The 23,286-nt window shown below is 34.4% G+C and overlaps 1 protein-coding gene across 1 annotated transcript in view; it reads left to right on the forward strand.

The window, feature by feature from the left end:
* Positions 1-23,286, forward strand: part of cdh13 (cadherin 13, H-cadherin (heart)) — a 1,331,220-nt gene that overhangs the window by 830,378 nt on the left and 477,556 nt on the right. The gene's annotated exons all lie outside the window — the stretch shown is intronic.

Consider the following 23,286-nt stretch of genomic DNA (forward strand, 5'->3'; position numbering starts at 1 on the left):
TAAGTGTTATGAAGACCCTAAGAAGTGTATGTTAAGGTCTTCTTACATAAGAGTAAATGAGTAATGCATGCATTTTTGCAGTGCCTAAAGTAAAGTGTTACCAATTATTGTAATATCACTTACACCAGTAACGGCACACTGCACGATAACATGCAGTGAATACACTTGACTTGTGCATTCATAGTTTTCAAACTCTTTCCCTATTTGTTTAACATTCATTTGCTCAGAGGTTGATGCGCTTGCTGCTTCTTGAGTAGCTCTTCTTTTCACCACCGTATCGGCCCGCTTCTTCTCTTCTTTTGTCTGTATCTTTTCATGTTAAAACTAATTAAGTCAGTGTTTGTGTTGCAATTACTTAATGCGTTGTCCTTAATTTTTCACTTAAGCTGGCACTTAAGTCTTGAATCTACCTCAAGAATGATTTAAGATATGAAGAGGTAGGGGAAGTGACTGCGAAGGTGGTAGGGATGAGAATGGAGGCCACGCAGCACACGTGTGGTGGTTGCTGGCGAGAGTTGATTCTATAATAAAATAAAATAAAAATAAAAAGAGGAATAACCTTGGAGGTTAATCATCACCCAAAAATGGATACTTGATGTCATGCAGTATATGTGTACCAAATTTCAGGTCAATAGGTCAAACGGTTTGCAAGCTACAGGCAATCTAAAATCCTGGACAGACAAATGAACAGCCACGGTAGCGTGTTATATAATAAGATGGTACTCAACAGTTGTTAATTAATACAGTTACACAAGTAACAACAGTTTTGATTTTGTTAAAGAATACATTAAAGGAAAAAACAGATTTGGGCAAACCATGTTTTTTTTGTCAGTTTTCTCAGTATCCAATAACCAGTGCTTAACATTTTGCTTTTAAGAAGTCTTAAATATATCAAATTTCTATAATATTGACTTGAGTTGAATATGACTTATCAAAGGTACTGCATATTGTTTCTGCCTGGTCTCATCCTACCTTACCATAGCCAAATTAGAGAACAGAAAAAGCTATGAGTAACTAGGAGAATGCATCATTTTCCAAAACAATTTAACAATTTCCAAACACATTTAGTGAAGAGTTGTTGTATTATGCAAGGTAATAAACTTTACATTTTCTTATTTCTTTGCAAGTTGTTTCTTTTCTGTTCCATATTTTAAAATAGTTTTGTTGCATTAAGACAAAGAGAAAGGGAGAGGTACTGTATTAAAGCTCTGATATAACATCGCATTTATGTTATCCCTGAACATAGGTGTTTCATTTTTGCACTATTAACAGGACCTAGTCAGTAATGCCATCCCCTAAGTTTCATAGTACTGACCTTGATCAAAAAGTAGCTCATTTGCCATGCTCCAATTTAAGTGATATCCTCAAGGACTTTGAAGTTTGGTCAGAAACTGTATTATAATTGGTAGAAGTGAGGAGACTGTTCACAAGATTATCTATATCTGTCACCCTGAACTCAATTAGGTTTTTTCACCATAGTACTTTCTCTCATCTGATACAAGGTCTCCATTCTTTCTCTGAATTAATCCTTCCCACATTCTCTGCTTGCCCAGTTATTATTAAAATCACACTTTTGGTACATTTCCCATCATATAAGAGATTATCAATCTATATTTACTGGATAATTTACCAGAGCAATTCAAAAGAAAGAGCTGTATGAAATTAGTCAATTAAATAAGTCTCAGCTATTTAAACTTGGCAAAAACCGCTCCATCTCCTTTCACATTTTCATCATGTTTAACTATGTCTGATCACCACATTGTGACACATCAGCCTTTTGGGTTGTTGGGGATCTACCAAACATCCTCATGAAGAACTTTTTTGGACTTGGCCACTCCCCACCTTTCTGTTAAACAAAATAAGAAGTTTTCAGCTTCTTTCTTAATAATTTGAAGGGCAGTGTTTTCAGGAAAGATCTGAACATTGTGACTTGTAGTGTCTTTATATGTTAACACTATTTAAATATGAACTACATTTAGGTAGAAGTAATGGTGACAAAGAGTAAACTTAATTTTCAGAATGTTTTTGAGGGACATGTTAGGTGGGACCAGAAATATTTGTACATATAAGAAGAAAAGCAACAAATATTATACTATGTCTACTATTTTAATAAAAAGAGAATTTGTAACAGGACTGATATATTTAGCATGTACTATTCAAGGAAGCAGCCACTTGAGGACCTGATAGGTCTCTGTTTCACACACTACAGACTCTGATGTATTTATGATGAGAAGTTTTTTCTCCTGCTTCCCTTATCTCCTGGTTAGATGCAGTTTGTCCTTTTCTCTCAAGGCGGTTCTGGGCATCTTTGTTTAAAATCATCAGTTGTTTTTTTGGCAATCTGTCACACTGAATAACGGGTTTTTATTAGTTAGAAAGGTGTTTTGTTTTGACCATTTTTAGCCTATAATTTAGTATTGGGGATTTCAGTATCTTGCAACTCAAGGAAAAACAATTTACTTGCTTTATTAAGAGAAAAACAGGTTTCAGCTATGCTAACACTATATATATATTTTATTATAATAACCAATTAGTATTAATTAATTAATAGCATTATAGTATTAGAATAATCTAAGAGTTTATCATTAGGCTATTGGAACAGCAGCTGCTAAAATGTGGATTTGCAGTAATTTGTCAAGGCTCAATACAAAACTATAAATTAATAATTTAAGGCATTAGAAGTTATTAGTTTAGAAGCTTTTGACACACTTAAAGCTATTCACTTATTAGTACACTAAACAAACATAACAGTCCATACCTCCATGTTTAGCACTAGTACTTCCCACAAAGCACACATACACTGACTTCAGCATGGTTGCAGAGGTATTATACAGGCAGTAAATCAATAAAACCCTATTAAAAGAAGTAAGCATAAGTAAGAGTTAGGCCTGTCTTCTACCACTTGTTTTCACAATATCGGCATGTGGGAATAGCAGTTAGCTGCACCCTTTAGAACTCAATTCAGCTTCTACGATGTTTCTCCCTCAGCACTCAATTATTAAGGCCCACGAAGCAGGAAAAACATCTTGCTACCTGCATATGTTGTTGAAGGTATTGACTGTAAATCATTAGCTACATTGTTTTCTTATTTGGGGAAGGGACAATACTAAGTTATATTTACATGACCAGTTTTTTTTCCCCAATACCATTCAAATATTTTATCCAATCTTTCTCTGTTATGTACATTTTAAAAAGTGAAGTGGAACTAGATTCTTGAATCAAAAATGAGATTCATACCCATATGAGGATCTAAATTCTGACTCTCAATATTCAAATGACAAGTACAGGATTGGGTACATTATTTATCCCTATCCTTCTCTGTGGCATAAACTGGTACTTAAAACGAACATTGATTGATGAAGAGGGTCTGAAAATAGGTCATTTAGTCTTCAGGGACTTACTTAATTTCACATGGTACCAAGGGTAAGTACAGGTAAAAAGTGACGCTTGTTAAAGACATAAAAAGGACGGTAAAAAAAAAAATCTCTTTGCCTTTGGTTGGATGGTCATGGTCTTGAATTTTTTCCATTTCCTAATTATCTTTTTGACATGGAATGGTGAACTACATAATGTTTGTAAGTGAACAATGGTATTTTTGACCTGACTGGTACAGAGCTCTTCTGATGTGTTGACATAAACCAAGTCCTAAAGAGCATGCACACTAGATATATTATTTAATATGAATCATACAGTATGTAGTGCCACAATCTAGTGATCAGCTAATCATTTATAAATGTTTTGGTGTACCAAGCTCTAATGATATTCTTAAAAATGGAAAATACCTAAACAATTAAGAATACTACCAAAAATAGTGGCTGATGTCATTTGTTGGTGTTACCTTGAATAACACCAACTATATAAACATTTTTAGTATGTCTCTTGCCAAATTATTGTATCGCCCGCTACTTTTAGAACTTGATGTTGAGAAGATAACGTTCAAATACAAACAAATATGCTATACTACAACATGTGTTGGTTTAACTATCTTTTTCAGTGGACTGCATTTTAAAATAACCCTTTTTACAGTATTAAGCATGTGGTACTCACTCTAAAAGAATCATTATCACTTTCCAGTGTTCCTTTTTTTGTAAGAAGATAAAGGTTCTAACATAGTTTTAGTGTACCTAAAAGTACTTCAGCTTAAGATATAACTACTGTATTTTACTCTTTATATTATGATCTTATTCATTTGAACAAAGCATTTTAGTATTTTCTTTTCAGCTAATATCTATTGTTTTGTATTTTAATGTTTGCTGTTCTGCTAGAAATCAGCATCTTCTTCAAAGTGATAAACAATACACTTTATGTAGAAATTACCAGCTTTGGAGAAATTAAAGACTATATATTTTTTTCATTGCCTTATCATTCTTTTTTATTATTATATATATGAATAGTAATTGCTGTGTGGTGTTTTCTTGACAATGTGGTTCAGTGTTTAAGATTCATCATGTGTAATCACCTTTGTTAGTGGAATCACAGATATAATGAAGTCACAGCTGTTCTAAGCAACTGGTTTCTGTTACCCTAAGGACTCAAACTGTCTTTTAAGGTGTAAATCACTGAAGCAATTTTCTATCACATGCATTTCATTCCTAGAATATATTAGTCATTTATTTGTGACTAATTAGCAGCTACAACAATGTAACAAATTATCAGCATTGTACCTAGAGTTTGCTTTTAACTGTTGGGAAGCATACATTTTAAGAGGTAAATGGTAATATAAACTTTGGGCTTTAAGTGCTGCAGTGGTACCAGAGTTTTATTCTAACGTAGCCTTATTTCCCGTGTTGAGTCCAGCCTGTACTACTACTTTTTTTCGCTAAATGAACCTGCTAGTCCTGACTCTCTGTCTAGTTGCAGCAATGACATGTACAATTTATAATGATACCTATTATCGTTACAGCCGTTTGGCAATTGATTTTCTGTGCTTTTGCTTCATTGTAGTATGTAGATGTAATTTATTTTACTACTTTGAGTGTTTTTTTTTTCTCTTAACCAGTAGTAATTTAATAGTGAAATGCATATAATATTATAGCCAGCATACTTACAAGCTATCAAATGCACCTTTATGGGTTCTTGATGAAGTTTTACATTGAATGAAATGTTCAAAAAGAAAAAAGTCTAAACTAGCGTAAGCCACCTTAATTTGGGTTGCTCATATGAAATGTAATGATTTAAGGTCAAAGGACATAATAAACAAGTATGTTTGTACTGGATATTTGAAATATTAAAATGTGTGCTTCAATTTAAGTGATCAAAGTCTAAATAACCTCCACTGTCATAGAAATGTGTCCTGTGTAGCATAAAAGGCTATATCTCTAATAAAGGATCAAAAATCAAAAATAACATCATTTTTGTATTCACCGACCTTGAAATGGACTAAAATGACACCCCACATGCTTGTTTGTGAAATGGGTCATTTTTAACATTCTGGGTGTGACTCTTAGAGGCTATACACCAGAAATATTATTATATTTTTGATCAGCAACTTGAAATAGCATATTTTATTGTATTATGTTACACTTATCAAGGAGGACCATCATCCCTAATGAGTTTAGTTTAACACTACAAGCCAATACAACAACATCACTTCCTAACTTTAGCCATATAGCTTCGGTTTTTCTGTTCCTACTAGTTTATTAATCATGCTTTAATTACAATTATTTTATGCAATTACCATAAATATTTCTATATTAACCATCAAAAAAGATGCAACATATTTTTTCACATACTGGTTTTTTTGGAATAAATTAGGAAGAAAGTAAAAAAGAATGATTGTAAAATGAATGATATCATTCCAGAAATATACTGTATAATTCTTAGTTCTCAGAAGTTTATAAAACACATTTGGGCGGACTATCTGAATGAAAACACCCCAAATGCCTATTTTAATAATACACATTATTCCAAAGTATTGTTGAAAGCAGTAATTTTGACCCATTCTTTCCTCTTAGGGGGTAAACCCCTGGGGTTGATTGTCTGGCACGCTCAGCTCATTTTTGCTGAAGAAACCTATTGGATTAGCCTTTATTATTTGGGTGTAATTTCCGGCACAGAAATTGCCTAAAATGAGGGGTTTTCAGGTTTAGAAGGCCAAAAACAGGGAGGGACCCCAAAAAGCTACACTTTTGACTTTTAAACTAGTCATCGGGCGGTGCGGTGGCGCAGTGGTAGCGCTGCTGCCTCGCAGTTAGGAGACCCGGGTTTGCTTCCCGGGTCCTCCCTGTGTGGAGTTTGCATGTTCTCCCCGTGTCTGCGTGGGTTTCCTCCGGGCGCTCCGGTTTCCTCCCACAAAGACATGCAGGTTAGGTGGATTGGCGATTGTAAATTGGCCCGTGTTTGTGTGTGTCCTTCGGTGGGTTGGCACCCTGCCCAGGATTGGTTCCTGCCTTGAGCCCTGTGTTGGCTGGGATTGGCTCCAGCAGACCCCCGTGACCCTATTCGGATTCAGCGGGTTAGAAAATGGATGGATGGAAACTAGTCATCAAGATGCGTTGAATGGTATACTTATATGGTAGTTTTCATGTACTGGTGATTCAAGAGGTGAGGATCCAAAAATGGAAACAAGAAAAACTAGAGTGATTTCAAAGCATTTATAAGTAAGTCTTCCACTTGTTCATAACTGAAGAAAATAGGATAATTCAACATTATTAATTACAATTTTATTGAACCCAGGCACTTGAAAAATGCTAGCTTATCTCTGAGACAAACAGCTTTTTGAGTGTTAAAAGCTTACTTTCACATGTAAGCTTTCCGAGACTATGGGAACGCTTAATATTCACAGTTAGCTCAGAATATGCTCTATACAGAAGTATTCACAGAGTTTCATTTAAATCCTGCTTCTAAGAAATGCCTTTATGCAGCTGTTTTTACTCAGTCTTTTTAAATCCTAAATTGGCAGGAGTGAAAAACAGCAGCCATATGGCTAAAGTTAGGAACTGATGTTGTACTGAATTGTAGTGTTAATCTAAATTCATTTAGGATGATAGTCCTTCTTGACAAGTGCAGCATAAAAAATAAATAAAGGACATAAATATAAAATAAATAAAGGATTATGAAGCCATACCGAAAGCAGGTCTATTATTAAAGATTTTACTTAAATAAAATATGAAATATTGCATTGTGTTGAACTTGTCACATGCGTTTAAAACATACAAGTGGCAGGATGACAGAGTAGTAGATTGTATATTTTAGATGCTTTGGCAGATGTGAATGAATACCAGTTGTCAGTATTTCAAGTCTAAAAGTATTCTAAGTGTTTCAGTGAAAAGTGATGTATTACTTAATTAATAGTATACATTCAAATATGAAATATCTCTTTAAACAAATACTCTATGGCAGTTAGCTACTTTGGCTAATCCTGGAAATGGTTAAATTCTGGTGCAAAATTGAGGTTCTATCATTAACATTTTATTAACTGAAGTGACACTTATTAGTGTGACCATTTCTAAAAATTTAAATATTTTTGTAGTCTCAGGTATGCGATTGATATGTCATTCTGTTTTTCAAAGATCAATTTCAAAACCATATTATGGTGCACAAGCCTTCCAGTATAATATTTTCCAAAATATGATCTAGTATTCTCCAGAAGTATAGTTTTTAATGCCTTAAGGGATATAAAACTAGTGACATAGAAAAGCAAAATGATATTACCGTTTTCCTTCTGTGTGCTTATTGGTTTAGAGGAAGAGAGAATTGCTGTAATTGACTCCACTGAATCTAATACACTGGGCTCCTACGGAAATTTTAATTTGCAATGATTCTGCGAAAATTGCATCGCAGGTTTACTTCTGTGCACTAAGGAAGTCCCTGAAGTGTGTTTGACTGCTGATCATGAATATATTATTGTATATGCTGAAAATGGAAGCTAATTTATTGCAGCTTCTTTACTTTTAAGCTTTATTGTTAAATCAAAAATAATAACAGCAATCAATTCTTAATCCTGTGTTCTAGGCTTAAGGCAGGATCAATCAAGATAAATGCCGTTGTTTTAATACTATAACAATCTAAATTAAGCTAGGTGGCCTGATTTTTTTTTAAGTTTTTAAAATTGCCAAAAATGATCTACTCAAGGTAGTTTCTGCAGTACTTTTCTCATCAAAGTTATATGCAGTATGGTGAGAATATGTACACTGAGGATGTTTTTGTACGCATTCAAACCCTCCAATGTAATATATAACATAGAGAAAATATGGAGATATTTTAGGAGTTTAAACATCAACACTGCAGGTTCTGTGCTGCTTATCCCCTCCCTGAAAATTACTGATAAAAATAATGGGAAGGGTGATATTTTTTTTTGCACTGTGTAAAGCAACTTATATATTTGCAGCTGGCAGAAACACTAACAGTGTGCTTTCAAAATTTTCAGCCCACACATGATTTTAAGTAGAGCAGTGGCTGTCTTAAAGGGCATCCTATTCCAAAGTGTTCATCTGTTTTTTGTAAAGTGCCCATCCACTGAACAGTACTTCAAATACATTTTGACTTTTTCAGCTCAATATGTACTGCATCCTTCTTGGTAGGTATTTTGGTGGCCAGGACAGTACAAGATTTTGATCTTCTAGGAGAAACATTATATGTATTCAGAAATATTTCTGATTTCCTTTCATTTTTCATTATTTTTCTTATATTTTAACCATATATTACATTGCTTAGAAATGATGGAAATATATTTGCAGTTAAAAATGCCATCAATGACTGATTTATCAAACAAATGTGTTTTTCATCCTGCCTGTAATAAGCAGTTCCTTACCTGGTAGGACATGCCATATTTTTCCAAATATATTTGGAGGATACAATAATTCTGGTGTATGAACAAAATTACAGTTGGCTGACCTAATCCATTAATTTTGCATTTGAAAACATGTAAAAAATAAATAAATAATCCAGAATATCTTGAGAAAGGAACAATTGAAATTCCTGCATGCAGCGCTGCCCACCAAATATACACAGGAAACAGCATATGTAGCCTGATGCTGCTGAGTCACGGCATTCCCAAGCCCAGCTGGCCCTCAAGTCCAACCTATATCAGCCTTTGTGTTTGCTTTTTGTGCACAGTCTATACACTTTTACATAACTCCTGAGCATTCATAGTTTTTGAATATCCACAGGGGGCCCTGGAACTATACACCCACAGATAACTCAGCCAACATGTACTACTTATAGTAAGAAAGGGTATGGACATGGGCAACAAATAGGAGCTTAACATTAGTAAAATGAAAATAGAGTTGGAACTGATTTTGTCTGAAGTGTTTTGAAGAAATATTTTTTGCACACATTAAATAAATGACTTTCATGTCATTGATGTATAAACAGAACTATATTTTTGTATATATGAGGGGGAGTCAAGTTAAAGATAGTAAATGGAATTTATCAGAAAATGGAACGATCCTTAACAAAAATTTCTCAATGTAGTCTCCACCTTTCTCAATGCACTTATGCCAACTGCCTGGAAGTGCCAGGATTCCAGCAGAATAAAAGGTTTTGTCTTGTCCTCACAACCACTCGTGCACTGCTTTCTTCATGTCGTCATCTGTCTTGAATCGACGACCACCCAAATGTTTTTTTAGCGGTCCAAAAAGGTGGAAATCACATAGTGGCAAATCTAGTGAATAAGGAGGATGTGGCAATACCTCAAACTTCAGTTTCTCCAGATAAGCCTTGGTGTTCTTAGCAGTATATGGTCGGGCGCACCTTGTCTTGCCGCAAAAGGACTCTTTGAGAAAGCAGTCCCTGTTGCTTGGATCGAATAGCAGGCTTCACATTGGTCTCCAGCAAGTCACAGTAACTTGCACTAGTGGCTGTAGTACCCATCGGCATGTTGTGTTCAAAAATAACTCGAGTGCTGAATGCTTGAGAGGACAAGACAAAACAAAACCTTTTATTTTGCTGGAATCCAGGCATTTCCAGGCAGGTGGAGCAAGTGCATTGAGAAGGGTGGAGACTCCATTGAGAAATGACATAATCAGCTCTGTTAAATTTTGCTTATCCTTTTCTAATAAATCCCATTTTCTAACTTTAGCGTGACTCTGCCTTGTAGTAAACAGAGCATATATAAAGCATTACTGATCATGGGTGTTCTTGATATAGTGAGATCAAACATGAGTATCATGGAAGTTTATAAACTCTTGATCAACAAGGTCCTGTAATTATGTACTGTATCTTTTTTTTTTTTGTAAAAACCCAGGTTCATTCAAATTAGTGGAGGAATTGTGATAGTGAGTGAGAACTTTGAAGAGTTTTTTTTCTGGTACTATGCCAATATACTATAGTGATATAATTGGTTGATGCAGTTTAGAAACATCACCAATGCAGATGCTTATACTCTGGCTTCAGAGCATCTTCATGCAACTTTAAAAAAAAAACAAAAGCTTGCCTTGCATGCTGTAATACTACTTTTGATGCTACTGCCTTCATTTCTGATTAGCATGTTCCTGACTGTATTTGATGACTTCTGGTTCAAGCTGCAGATTCACACTTGGAAGGAATGAATGTAGTCAGTGATAGCATTTGTTCTGGAAACCTGATATTGTCAGTGAGGATTTTAATTTGTTTTTATAGAGTATGGTAAAAGTTTCACTAGTTCATGCTACCTCTTTTCCAAATTCTGCCTATTTTCCATATTTTGTGGATATTGTGGGCTTTTTGAAATATTTTACAAACTCTTAATTGCTGAGTATTCAAAATCTTCTTATGTCTTTTAGGAGTTGAGATGATAGCATAGAGTATGTTAAAGTGTTTCTGATAAAGGTTTTTATTTTCACGATTTAACAGACAAGATGCACAAAATCTTCATGAATAGTAATAGTTATTTCAATAGAGTAGTCTATATTCATGTTGGCACATCTCCCACCGCCAGTGATCTGATGGCTTAGAGTTGGTACTTTAGCATTTGAAGGTCAAGTAAGTGGACAAGTGGAAAACATTTTGGTCATATTCTCAACCTGGTTGCACTTCAGAGGGCAAAACCTTATTTTGGTGTTTCTCAGTTTTTTGTTTTTTTTAAATTTTAAAATAATGCAAATAGATATAAATAGTTAATAACTTACTATTCATTTATCAGTTTTCCAAACCTACTTATTGCGAGCAGAATCACAGACAAGCAGAAGCCTATGTCAACGAACATAGTATGCAAGGCATAAACTATTCTTGGACAGGGTGAACACCCACTCTGGACCACTTAAGCACTGGCAGTCCACCTAACCTGTGTGAGAAAACCAGAGACCCTGGAGGAAGCCCACAGAGACATGTAGAGAGCATTCAAACTTCACACCGGGAGTACCCGGGACTTATCACTCCAGTCTTCTTGTTGGAAAGCATCACTGCTACCACTGTACTGCCATGCCACCCCTAAATATCTTAGAGAGCTTCTGACTTATTTATTGCAATTTTTATCCATAATTTCAGAATTCTGGTATGATCTTAGTTCTTTTTCATTTTTTAGACTAGGCTTTTTGTTTGATTTTCAAGATTTTAGAACTCATGCTGATGGATAGTGAGCACAAATGGTGTTACCTCTGACCCCAAGTGCAAAACAAGTACTGAAAAGTAAAATGTTGTTAAGGGATGAGAATCAGAGGATGCTGTAGTCCTTCCCATACTAAACAGAAAGGATATTCTCCCCATATTCTTTGAACACTTACAAATGTCATAAAGAAAAATGTTCTTCTTAAGATCAAGGACAACCCTCCCAAGTACAACAATTATTGATTAAATGATGTCACAAGGAAATAGTAGCCTAATGAGTGCAATTTGAATCCTGGATTTGAACAAATAAATTCATTAGCTTTACAGTCAATGTGATACAGTATTAGCATAGAACAGCTTTACTGTTTCTAACTTGTAATGTATAGTAGGGACATCTATAGAAGGTGAAAATAGCTTTAATTCTTCCTAAATTTAAAAGATTTGAGTTTTCAGGCTTTAAAATGGTTGAATGAAATTGCAGTTAAGATTTCAAGACAATTGGTGCAGGTTTTATGAGTAAACACTACCTAGTGCTACATTTTACCTCTGTGATGCAACATTTCATTTTTTGGAGGAAAAACAATTAGGAAAGCTCCCTACTCTGAGTCCAGAGATGAATCTGGATGTGGGAACTGAAGTTTATATGTCAAGAGCTTAGCTAAAAGGCAACATGAGATTGGACTTCAGAAGAATGACAACTGTGATTTATTTACTAGTAGACAACTTCAGTCTGCAGGGAAGGCAAAATAAGTGTTGAGTTCAACTACTAAAGGACACGGATTGTGACCTTTTATATATTGGTACCACTAAAGTCTCTCACATGTAAAATGACACTTTTAGGCAATCTTGCATTTCCTGAAGTCTTATTTGTTAAGATTTTATTTTAATTTTCATATGCTTAAATGATCTACTTGTAAAGATACAATCTGAAGACTGTGCATTCAGGTATAACAAACTCATTTTGAAAAAATGATTATATCATTTTGCTTCTTTTCTACTTGGGTGAGTCACTGATTTCTCTGCAGAAAAAAAACTACTTTAACAGAACTTAAAAATGTAACGGAAGAACCACTCAAGTCTCACGTGGTTGATCAAGTCTACAGATATTATATAGGGGTAGTTGGAATTACAATTAAATGAATGATAGCACATGAATCAACTGCAATGCCTTTGCATTTTGTTTTTTTAATAAGAATCTCACCGACCTTTAAAAAAAAAAAAGAATGAAAAAAATGCACTTTAAACATATGCCATAGGCATACTAACTAATGTTACTTTTAGCCAGCACTGCTGTTTTGCTGTCATTCACTAGAGTGAGAGAGTAGATACATCTTGATGAGTTATTCATCTACTGCAATATGCAAATGAATGCAATTAAAAATCCACATATATGGGATGCTGATATGTATATCAAGTTTTAAGCCCCACTACAAAGTGCTTTAAACACAAACCTGCCTGGTACTAATAGATTTTATGCTGGCTATCACTTACAAAGAAGTTAATGACATAAATGGCTGCACTAACTCAAAAAGGTTTCTTGATCTGCATCTGATTCTTGGATAATACATATATCTGTTTATCAGCAATGAAAAAAGCATTAACATCTGAATGATTCATTCATATGAAACAACTCAAAATGTTCATATGCTGTTGCCTTCAGAAGATGATGTAGTAAACCATCCATTAATTTCCTGATCCTGCTGTTATTTTTATATTAAAATGTGACAACACTCTTGCATAATATGTGCATGTGTTATCTTGTGTTTGCATGAGCATGTGAAGAATTTATCGGCAACAAAAAAGGACAATTATTTTTGCAGGGTTTTGTGAGGGAAATCGATGCCAAAAGATTGATTGAATGTTTTAGCCTAGTATTTTTGGCTATGGAACGTTTTACACTAACCATTATTTCCAGTTATGAACACAATGATTAATGATTAACATACTAATATTTAATTTTATTGCCTCAGTCTGGGTGACTGTAAAATCAACTCCAAAGAAACAGGCTTAATTGGTAAGCCTTGAGGCACCTGTCTATTGTAGGATACAAATACTGTTACACTCACATGAGAGTCAAGTTACCAGCATGTGTCTGGACTCTCGGAAGGTACTAGAGTGTCTGGAGTAAAAATGAAGAAATACTGTATATGGGGAACAGTTGTACTCCTCACAGATTTATTCCAGTCCCCAGGGGCAGTTTAATGTTGTGACGAAGACATGTTATCGATTGTGTCGCCATTGTGTAAATCAACAAATTTTATGGTGTATGGAAGTTTGAATATTTGCAATACAAGAAAAGACACATTGGCAAAAGTAGATTTATATATATATATATATATATATATATATATATATATATATATATATATATATATATATATATATATATATATATTTCCACAGGTGATCACTAGTGTTATGTGAAGATGATGTGACTTATGTCCTGTTTTTGTTAAAGAAGTATCTTGGAGTTTAATTGTCTTATCAGTAACAGCCTATTTTTAATGATCTTTGTAAAGCAATAAAGCTGATAATATGTTTGCTAACTAAGGTTCACCAAAAAGTCACCAGACATGACCTAACTCTTGTTTGATATGATCTAAGCAGTTTTAGGGATTGATTTATGATGTAGCTAAGAGAAGGGAGGGTGATTTTCAAGCTGTATAGACCATGCACTGTGTTAATTGGGTATTCAGGACTTTAATGTTAAAGTTCTGAAGCAGCATTAATGCTAATAAAGACTTCCATTTGCTAAATTAAAATATTGTAGGTTATTTCTTCCCCACTGGACTGGTAGGGGATATTTTGTCCCAGTAATGCTCTAATTTCATACACCTTTCATATTCTAAAAAATCTATCTATCACTGTGCATTTATAGTGTGTATTGCAGTATATACTGTATATGGTAGTAGTTATGTTACACAATTTTAAGCCTCATAGTACTGTTTAGTTTTGAAGAGCAGGATATGTATATGGTGTTTGATTATGTCAGGCTAATCTGTCCATCAGTTTTACCTAACCACCTAATCCCAGTTGTGTGAGGTCTAGAGCCTGTTCTTGGAGTAATCAGCGCAAAGCACAATTCGTTCTCTACTGCAAGGACCATGCAAACACAGTTTCCCATACATCAGGTTAATTTAGTGTGACTAATCATCTTGATAGCAATGCCCTGAAATGTGGTAATAAACCCAGACAATCACACTTAAACACACAATGTGCACACAAAGGAAATCCCTTTCCATGCTCAATTGCTGTGATGTAGTGGTCTTTCCTGCTCATCACCATTCAGCTTACATGCAGAGTCATTTTTGGGGATGATAGGTAGATACAGAGGTTAGATAGGAACTTAATAAATCCTGCAGGAAATTAATTGTGTCATTGAAAGGTGCAAGATTCTGGTCAGGTTGTTAATCTTAAGGATATAAGGCTATTTTTATTTACTTTCTCTCACATGCCATTGGCATTTTATAAATGTATTGTGTTTTTAAAAATGAAAATGAGTTCCAATATTCAAACAGGTAGGTGTCTTTCAGAGGTACAGTTTATTTTTTCTCATTCTGTTTTGGTAGAAGTAAACATGATTGCTGCTAGCTTCATCTAATTCTTCTCACAGATGTGAGGAGGTTCATGTCTTTAGAATTTTAGTTACTGACAATTTTATTAAAAAAACATACAGCAGGGTAATAATACACAATTAGTGTTTTTTAAAATTACTCTAAAAATGTTTTTGAAATGAACTGCAATTTGTCTGGTGTAATTAATTATGGTCTGCCATCTCTCCATTCTCTTCTAAAGGCTAGTTACTGCTCTAGGCCCCTTTGAATGATGGATTCAAAAACTGAGATTGACTGAGGCAGCTACAGAATGTTCTCATTTGTTTAACTGGCTGTCAGTTTTTAAGACATGATGTGAATTTACACATTAATTTACTAACATAGCTTTCTTCTATCTCTCAATAAATATATTATAGTAACATAAAGTCAAATCTCTAGTATTTTCTTTAAGTCATAAATAAAACATAAAATCTTAAAGGACCCTCTTTTAAATGTTTCTTTTTAACTTACTCAGTTTGAAATTTGAAAGGTCTGTCTGTCTGTCTAATATCCATTTTTGCAGCTGGGCTGAATTACCGTTTCAGGCTTATTGAATTTTAACAGGGTCACAGTTATCATTCAACTGAATGACAGGTGCTTTTGTCAGCACAGCAGTTAACAGTATCTTTTGCACATTTCAGGACTAAAGAAATGCACTCTGGCATATGTAAATTTGGGTGTACGATGTATGCATTTACATGTATTTCAAAGTCTAAAATTCAAGACTTTTGCTGCTTCTGTGAAATACTGCCTTGCAGATTGAGGAGAGTGAATTCAAATCTTAAACTGGTCAGTTTCTGTGTTGTGTTATCCTTGTGTCTATGTGGGCTTTTATGCAAGTACTCCAAGCTCCTCTCACATTCCAAGGAAGTCCACGTTAGGACAATTTGCAAGTCTTAAATGGCATTGTATAAATCAGTGTGGATGTGTGAATCTGTACTCTAAATGTGATGCCAGTTATTACTAGGGCACACATATACAATCATAACCTTTACTAGGATAGGTCACAGACTCTGTTCATTTAATTGTTTTAGAATATGAAAAGAAACTATAGAAAACCTATGAAAAATAATCTCTTTGGCATCTTATTTTTAAAATTAAGCAAAAAGAAGATGAAAGTACAAAGTTTTTGACATTCTTTTTGCACAGCATTGTTTCCTATCCCATCCTTAAAAGACTTTGTTTATTGTTGGCTATAAAATATCATAGTGTGAGAGGTGTCTTGTTATTGACAGACCCTCCAACCCAGGATGATTCCTTCATTGTACCTGTTGTCTCAGCACAGTCTGCCACCTTGCAGTACTATTGAACTAAGAGAGTTAGGAAAATAGTTGGCTGACGTTAGGACAACTGAAGCATCATAAACAAACTTAGATTTCAGCCAATTGTCAACAAGTTGAATATGAATATGAATTGGTAGTAGTCATCGTCTTCTTTCGGCTGATCCTATTAGGGGTTGCCATCATCTATTCAGAAGTAAAAATATGCACTGAATTATGTTACTATGATAGGCTATAGCTCGTAGTTACAATTTAATTGAATAGGCAGATTCTGCAAATGGATGAAAGAAAGACATAACAACATATGATTAAAATGCATTCTGTTTGTTAGTTATAATCTAATATTCTGTCTAGCCAACAAATGAGAACTATGGTGTCAGTAAAAATGGACTTCTGAAATGTCTACTATTAAGCTGGGTCCTGTGAAATGGGATTAGTTTCACAAAGTTTGATGAAGTACAGAGCTGGGGAAAGTCAGATGTTAGAAACATGTTCAAACTGCACTTCTTATTGACTTAAAACATTTTAAAAGGGAAACATGCATGTATTTACATATTACAATACTATGTACATACTGCCCCTTGGTCATGATGATAATTAGAACAGTATAGACGTATTATGTTTTACAAGAGGAAAACTCGGGTCAAAGTAGACTGAAATTGCCTGTCAGTCAATACAGTCATTTTCTGGCATTTTCTTTTCAGGTGTAGTATTTTGTTTTTCTTCATCCCTACTGTATGCTTTATTAATAATGTCTGTAATAATGACTGGCAAAAGCTGGGCATTTACTGTAAATTATTTAACATTATTTTCCCATGTAATTGCTGTGTAATCTGATTTATTAACATACTGGACAGCAGATGTAAATATTTTCCGATGTGGATATGGAAAGATTTACATTATTTGTCTCAAATGTCACTAGATATTTCAAGAAGACATTTTCTTCCTTTGAATACAGGTCAGTATTCTCCTATTATACTTTTCTTTGCACGGGCCACCTATTAATAAGAGTTTAGTAAAAACAAGGTACTATTGTGACATTCTCGGAATGAGGGTGGCAACCCTGATTTTCAGGAGCACAGTTCCTTGTAATAAAAAGCACTTATTTACTAGAGGTTAACAGTGTGCTGAATGGAGCCAATGGAGAGGTTGAAATTACTACCTTTAAGCTATTTGAGAAGTTCAGGTACAGTTAATGTTCCTTATCAAAATAGCAAGAGTCACATGTTGCCCTGCAAAATGTCCACTTAAGTGCACCTTTTTGGAATTTGTTCTAACAAGGTCAGCAACAACTTTCCATACTCTGAACCCAAATTTTCACTTGTTTGTTACTAACTGGCAATAAAGAGTTAGAGAGTCTTGTTTTGAAGGTTGACAGGCTTTCCAGGTCCATTCAAGTACAAAATGACCTAAATGCTGTATTTAAAACTCTCCATAAAGATACTGACATCTGAGCTCTGCATGACTTTGTGAAAAGGTATTAAGCTGAAACACACCATTTATTAAACGAATACAGTACAAGTTGCTTTTGTTCAAACATTGAAAGACTGACTGGGGGTTAGAAATGCAACATTTTTACATTTATCATGTAGTACAGAAACATCACTGTAGTGTGTACTCTATGTCCTGATGTTCTGTCATTTTTAGAGTACCAGCTCCCATTCCATCCCAAGGAAAATCCAGTTGGCAATGCTTTAACCTAAACCTTAGTAAGAGGCTGGTACCTACCAGTAATGACAATTTTTGCATCCTTTCTTCAATGACACCATATTCTTTGCATTTTTAAGACATGAAACAGCACTAATACTGTAAACACATCTTTATCATGTATAACTCATTATGTAAAATAAAAGATTTTTTCCCATTGAGTTATACTCCGAGGCTAAGCTACCTTCTTTGTGGAGTTTTGTAAGCATGCACTCCTTTTATTTGTCAGGATTTTCTTTGGAATCTGAAGATATGATGCTTGATTGATTGATTGATTATGAATTGCCCAAGTATGTTTTTTGGGACAACATGTATGACTGAGCACTGCAAACATCCATCATTCTGTCCAGTTCTCTAAATACCCTGTGGCTGTTATTCTCACTGAAGTTTCCAATAGCCCTGTGGGTTTACTAAATGTATGAATGAACTTCATTGTGTAAAGTGGAATGTCTGTGACTGACTGACAGACAAGTGCTTCAGTAGAATCAGTGTGGAGAATAACTCTTCCCAATTATGAACATGCAAAATAAACACATTTTTAAAATTCAGTTAACCACAGCAAATTGAATGTAATTGGAGCATGCCGGACAATATCTCTTATGCCTAACTAGTTAACCAACTTGGGCTTCATTCACATCTTGGTCATGCTTCCTGTGAAACCTGTGTGTTCTCCTTGTGTAAGAATGGGTTTTCTCATAGTACTCCCTTTATTTCGGCATCCTTGACATTCAGATGTTTTTGCGAATGTGACTCTATACTGTGATGGAAAAAATGTTAGAACAAGAACTTTTTTTTCTATAGCAAGATTTCCTACAAAGGACGTAATTTAGAGAGCTTTACAAGAAATCACATTTAAACAAATGAATTACAGATAAGAAAAATAATAAATGGCAAATCTAAAATAGTACTGTAATCAAAAATAAATCAATAAAACAGACCTTCAAGTAACAGATAACATTGAATTCTTATTTAGAGATTTGTTTTCGTATCTCTAAGTCCTATACTATGGTCAATATGGGAGGTATTTTCTGCAAAAAAGGAAATGAAAATTAAAATAGTAAAATGTAGTACTAGCTTGTTGTACCATGTTAGCCATTATGAATATAATGGGAAGTCAAGCAAAATGACACCTTTCATTGGCTAACTAAAAAGATTACAATATGCAAGCTTTCGAGGCAACTCAGGCCCCTTCTTCAGGCAAGATGTAATCACAATGAAATGAAATAACACCCTTTGCAATTTCATTTTTAGCCTGAACAGCAATGGAACTGCAAAAATGAAAAGTAAATCTCAAATAAGCATTAGCAATACCTGCTGCTCAATGAATTTTCATTTTTCACTTTGCATTTTCATTTTCAAGTTTTCAACATGCAAATAGCACTTGTCGGTGGGTGAGGTTTTGCACCTTTTTGTCCCACAATTCTTTGTCCTTCTTAACTGTGGCCACTTTGATCGGTAGAATACTTCTCACTTCGACTGTGTTTATTTGACATGAGTTTGATCTTTTGACCATGTACTGTGAGCTTCATAGGCAAACCTTCTGACAAAATGTGAAGGCCATGCATAATTGTAGTTCTGAAGTAATTAATGCACTGTTTAATTAAAATATTTAACACGGCAAACATTAGGAAGGGGCAAGATTACAATCATTAATAATATTTTAAAATCAAAGCTAAAGGACATCGGTAACCAATGTACCAAAGTTAAAATGGTTGAGATATACTCACATTTTCTTTTCCTCATTAAGATTCATGATTCTGCATTCTGAACTAACTGCAACCGAATAATGTCTTTCTTAGGTAGTCCTGCTTAAGAGTGCATAATGATAATCTAGCTGACTAAAAACAAAAGAGTTAGTTTTCTCCACATTGTCAAGTGTTATAAAACGTCTAACCTTTGCAATGCTCCTTAAATGAAAGAATACATTCCTAATAATATGGATAATGTGTGATTTAAAGTTCAGGTCACAGTTCTTAACTTATTCAGCCTTGACTTTTATTACTAAGGGATCAAGTTTATTTTTAAGACCATCATTATTTCCATTTTGGCCAATAACTAAGATTTCTTTTTTTCCCCCCTTATTAAGCTTGGAGAAATTACTACTCATTCATTCAGAAATACAAGAAAGACATTAGATCAGAGGGTTGAGAACATAAAGGTCATCAGGCGCAATAGATCAATAAAGATGCATGTCATCTGCATCTGTTAAAAAACAAAAATGGATGGATATGCTAAAGGCTCAAGTAATGTGTTTTTAATAGTGCATGTCTTACTGTTTTAATTTTAGATTTATGTATTTAATTTTCTGAAAACTAGGCTATGAAATTTTAATATGGAAAAGATGATGTCTGTGGTCCCCTTGGCCGTTTCACATGTTTTGGAGAAATCTCCAGTTTGTTTTTTTCCCCATATTAGGAATATGTAAAGCAAATGTCCGATTAATTATCTTAGGCTATTACACCACTCAAGTGCATGCATGGCATTGTGATGACTTTTAAAGCAACCAACTGTTTTGTTTAATTAAGTGTGCTTTCACATGATCCATTGAGTTCCCAAAGTATGTGATTTTTATTTCCAAATCTGCACTAAATTACATTAAACACAATGCCCTCAAGTCTCATAATGAGCATGCTCAACACTCAGATAGATTTCAAATGCTGGTGAGGTGTGTGGGATGATGACTCTTCTGTTGCCAAGATAGGTTCATGCAGGGGCATTGTTGTAGTTCTACTTGTCCTTTGTTGAATGATTGTGTTGAGCTTTGAGGGTGACCTTTACTAAATTAAACCCACAATGAAACAAATATGCATGGAACAAATTGGTCTTTGCAGCTGCCTTTTCACATCTTCATAAAACATATTTAAATGAAAGACACCACTTTTATTCCTGCTTCCAGAGCTTCATTGTTAGTACATATTTAATACTTTAAGATTTACCTTGCAGGCATATTTCTTCCCTTGTTCTGGTTTTTCGCTCCTTTTTTTTCTTGCTACTTTTTGTGAGTGATGTGTTCTTGTGGCAATCAACATGCCTTATGACACCCACTTAAAAGAAGATTTGAAAAGCATTAAAAGTGACATGTCTTTAGTTGCCATAGCCTTTCTTTTGCTTTATTTAAAATTCCTCTTTTTTATCCTTGACATATTCACCATCTTATTTTGATAGTTACTTTATTGGAGCCTTAGCCTGGAAAAATGAGTAGGTGTCCTCGGATTGTCATAAACAGTGATGCTTATTATAATTTTTTCTCTGTCTTTAGTTGAACTCTAGAAGAGATATTGTTATTCAATGATCAATTTTACATTTGCTTTTCAAATGAGACCTTGTGATTGGAGTTTGTCATTGATATTAACATTAGAAAAAAGAGGTTATTGAACTGGAAAACAAAGGACTTTATTTCAAATACTAGGTGCTCGTTCCTAAAGACACTCTTACAGTTCAGAACGGTTGAGGTCTCTATACATGGATGCTGCTTTCACAGTACCTTCACTGACCTCAAGACTAATCTGTCTACTGTACACCTTAAAGACCATCCTCTATTCAACATAAGTATTTGTTTGAATCCCTTTCATGTTTCTTTCAATTCTGTGTGTCTTGAACAAGGATCAAGATTTCATTACATTTAAAATATAAACTCAGCTTTTGTGGGTTAATTGCAATTTAATTTTCCTGATGACCTGCAAACGTCTCCAAAATATTTGCTATTCCAAATAGTTTTGTTTCAGCTCATCAAATGTTAAAATGTAATGAGATTTCTCAGAATATATGACAAATAAATGCCTATTCCAGCACTGTAAATGTTATAGTCCAGACAAGGTGATACGTAGCAGTATGGTCTTCTGGAATAAGGCTTGTGATGAGCTAGCATCCTGCCTATTTTCTATGTTGTGCCCACTTTTGCCACAATATATTCTGCCTCTCAGTTGGATTAAATGGATTTAACAATGTTATGTTATAGCAAAAGCCAAGTGAAGCAGAGTTTTTGATAGTGACAGAGAAATTTCAAAATTTAAAATATGAACACTAAGGCACAAAATCATACTTGGTTGAGTTTTAAACAGTAAATAAACAACTGTATTCAGTCTTAAAATAAGGTTTCAGTGGATTTTGTTCTCATTGTGTTCTCATGGCTTTGACTCCGGATAGTTTAGCCTATTTTTATTCTTAAGTTTGTTGTTGTGTTAATAAATTGTACCTGCAGTAGTCTGATCAGCATAGGTTTTATATAACCTTTTGAGAGTTCCATGAGTAGTTATTGTGCTGCAGTTTACTGAACACTAAAATACCCTGCTATTTTGCTCTATCTGAGTTTTCTTTATAAACTTTTTAGTATTTTCTGCATAGCCAGACAGTGTATATACAATTTACCACCTTAGTCTTGTTGGATAATATTTCAACAACACTGTGGCTGTTTGTTATAGAGTGAAACTGGCAACATGTGGCTGTGCTTGTCTTCTCTTCTGCTTGTCCTGTTCTACAACATCTTAGCATTTAGCACAGCCTGAATAAGTTGTTAGGTTTTTGGTCTTCTGATGTCCTTGTAGATCATTAAGTGAATGAATAAAGAAAATTGTGCATACAGGAAAGACAACATCTCCTACTTTTTTTGTCGTTCACTTTTTTTAGTAATTAGGCACTTTAAAAGTACTTAATACAAGGACTGGTGTTCACACTCCTTTGGCCAAATGGTGGCTTTCAAAACAGCAGGTTACCATGTACTTGCACAATTAGCATGATTCTTTTCTCTGTTATTTTGAATTGAGTGTCAGATTAATTACGCCATATTAATAAACCTGCCTAATCCACAACAGAGAACATACTATATAAGAAAAATGTATAAAATAAGTGTACCCATACTGTACATACATTATTACGTTTTTTCCTCCACATGCTAGTTTTAGTCTATATCTCAAATGCATTTATGCTTGGTGCAATGTTGCCTCAAAATCGCCCTTTAGTTCAAATGTGTGAGAGGGAATGTAGTTGAGTTTATTCTGTTCTATGATGATTTCTAACTCAGTGATGATGCAAGTGACTCCGGTCTCCCTTAGTACTATAGTGTAGCAATGGAAACCCACCCTGTAGGCAGAACTTAACAACCACAAGAGAAAGGCATAGTAGGGAAAATGACCCAGACCTAGTCTGAATGAAGTTAATGTACATCAGAAGAGGATGTTCCTTTTCTACCTGATGTTTCTGTTATCTGAAACCGGAGGTCCTTAAAAGTACTCCATTTGGGA

The sequence above is a fragment of the Polypterus senegalus genome, chromosome 9 (genome assembly GCF_016835505.1).
Source record: "Polypterus senegalus isolate Bchr_013 chromosome 9, ASM1683550v1, whole genome shotgun sequence".
Classification (NCBI taxonomy): domain Eukaryota; kingdom Metazoa; phylum Chordata; class Cladistia; order Polypteriformes; family Polypteridae; genus Polypterus; species Polypterus senegalus.